A 2262-nucleotide genomic window follows, 5' to 3' on the forward strand; every position below is an offset into this window, starting at 1 on the left:
TCTTTTTAGTTGTTTTGTGTCTCTGTAGTTGTTTTGTGTGTCTTTGTAGTCATTTTGTGTCTCTTTGTAGTCATTTTGTGTCTTTGTAGTCATTTTGTCTCTTTGTAGTCATTTTGTGTCTTTTTAGTTGTTTTGTGTCTCTGTAGTTGTTTTGTGTGTCTTTGTAGTCATTTTGTGTCTCTTTGTAGTCATTTTGTGTCTTTGTAGTCATTTTGTCTCTTTGTAGTCATTTTGTGTCTTTTTAGTTGTTTTGTGTCTCTGTAGTTGTTTTGTGTGTCTTTGTAGTCATTTTGTGTCTCTTTGTAGTCATTTTGTGTCTTTGTAGTCATTTTGTCTCTTTGTAGTCATTTTGTGTCTTTTTAGTTGTTTTGTGTCTCTGTAGTTGTTTTGTGTGTCTTTGTAGTCATTTTGTGTCTCTTTGTAGTCATTTTGTGTCTTTGTAGTCATTTTGTCTCTTTGTAGTCATTTTGTGTCTTTTTAGTTGTTTTGTGTCTCTGTAGTTGTTTTGTGTGTCTTTGTAGTCATTTTGTGTCTCTTTGTAGTCATTTTGTGTCTTTGTAGTCATTTTGTCTCTTTGTAGTCATTTTGTGTCTTTTTAGTTGTTTTGTGTCTCTGTAGTTGTTTTGTGTGTCTTTGTAGTCATTTTGTGTCTCTTTGTAGTCATTTTGTGTCTTTGTAGTCATTTTGTCTCTTTGTAGTCATTTTGTGTCTTTTTAGTTGTTTTGTGTCTCTGTAGTTGTTTTGTGTGTCTTTGTAGTCATTTTGTGTCTCTTTGTAGTCATTTTGTGTCTTTGTAGTCATTTTGTCTCTTTGTAGTCATTTTGTGTCTTTTTAGTTGTTTTGTGTCTCTGTAGTTGTTTTGTGTGTCTTTGTAGTCATTTTGTGTCTCTTTGTAGTCATTTTGTGTCTTTGTAGTCATTTTGTGTCTTTGAAGTTGTTTTGTGTCTCTTTGCAGTCATTTTGACTCTTTGTAGTCATTTTGACTCTTTGTAGTCATTTTGTGTCTTTGTAGTCATTTTGTGTCTTTGTAGTCATTTTGTGTCTTTGTAGTCATTTTGTCTCTTTGTAGTTGTTTTGTGTCTCTTTGTAGTCATTTTGTGTCTCTTTGTAGTCATTTTGTGTCTTTGTAGTCATTTTGTGTCTTTGTAGTCATTTTGACTCTTTGTAGTCATTTTGTCTCTTTGTAGTCATTTTGTGTCTTTTTAGTCGTTTTGTGTCTCTGTAGTTGTTTTGTGTCTCTTTGTAGTCATTTTGTGTCTTTGTAGTCATTTTGTGCCTTTGAAGTTGTTTTGTGTCTCTTTGTAGTCATTTTGACTCTTTGCAGTCGTTTTGTGTCTCTTTGTAGTTGTTTTGTGTTTCTTTTTGGTTATTTTGTGCTTCTGTAGCTGTTGTGCCTCTTTGTAGAAGTTTTGTGTCTCTTTGTGGTTGTTTTGTGTCTCTTTGTAGTAGTTTTGTTTCTCTTTGTGGTTGTTTTGGGTCTCTGTAGTTGTTTTTAGGGTCAATCTGTGGGTGTTTTGTGTCTCTCTATAGTTGTTTTGTGTCTCTTTGTAGTAGTTTTGTTTCTCTTTGTGGTTGTTTTGGGTCTCTGTAGTTGTTTAGGGTCAATCTGTGGGTGTTTTGTGTCTCTCTGTAGTTGTTTTTAGGGTCAATGTGTGGGTGTTTTGTGTCTCTCTGTAGTTGTTTAGCGTTACTCTGTGGGTGTTTTGTGCCTCTCTGTAGTTGTTTAGGGTCACTCTGTGGGTGTTTTGTGTCTCTATGTGGTTGTTTAGAGTTACTCTGTGGGTGTTTTGTGTCTCTCTGTAGTTGTTTAGCGTTACTCTGTGGGTGTTTTGTGTCTCTATGTGGTTGTTTAGAGTTACTCTGTGGGTGTTTTGTGTCTCTCTGTAGTTGTTTAGCGTTACTCTGTGGGTGTTTTGTGTCTCTCTGTAGTTGTTTAGCGTTACTCTGTGGGTGTTTTGTGTCTCTATGTAGTTGTTTAGGGTCAATCTGTGGGTGTTTTGTGTCTCTCTGTAGTTGTTTAGGGTCAATCTGTGGGTGTTTTGTGTCTCTATGTGGTTGTTTAAGGTCAATCTGTGGGGGTTTTGTGTCTCTCTGTAGTTGTTTAGGGTCAATCTGTGGGTGTTTTGTGTCTCTCTGTAGTTGTTTAGGGTCAATCTGTGGGGGTTTTGTGTCTCTGTAGTTGTTTAGGGTCAATCTGTGGGTGTTTTGTGTCTCTCTGTAGTTGTTTAGGGTCAATCTGTGGGGGTTTTGTGTCTCTATGTG

General features: G+C 36.0%; 1 protein-coding gene across 1 annotated transcript in view; it reads right to left on the minus strand.

Moving 5' to 3' along the window:
* LOC123984757 (coagulation factor XIII A chain-like) overlaps window positions 1-2262 on the minus strand; it is a 21234-nt gene that overhangs the window by 11336 nt on the left and 7636 nt on the right. The window lies entirely within an intron of this gene.

The sequence above is a fragment of the Micropterus dolomieu genome, linkage group LG01, assembly GCF_021292245.1.
Source record: "Micropterus dolomieu isolate WLL.071019.BEF.003 ecotype Adirondacks linkage group LG01, ASM2129224v1, whole genome shotgun sequence".
Taxonomy (NCBI): Eukaryota; Metazoa; Chordata; class Actinopteri; order Centrarchiformes; family Centrarchidae; genus Micropterus; species Micropterus dolomieu.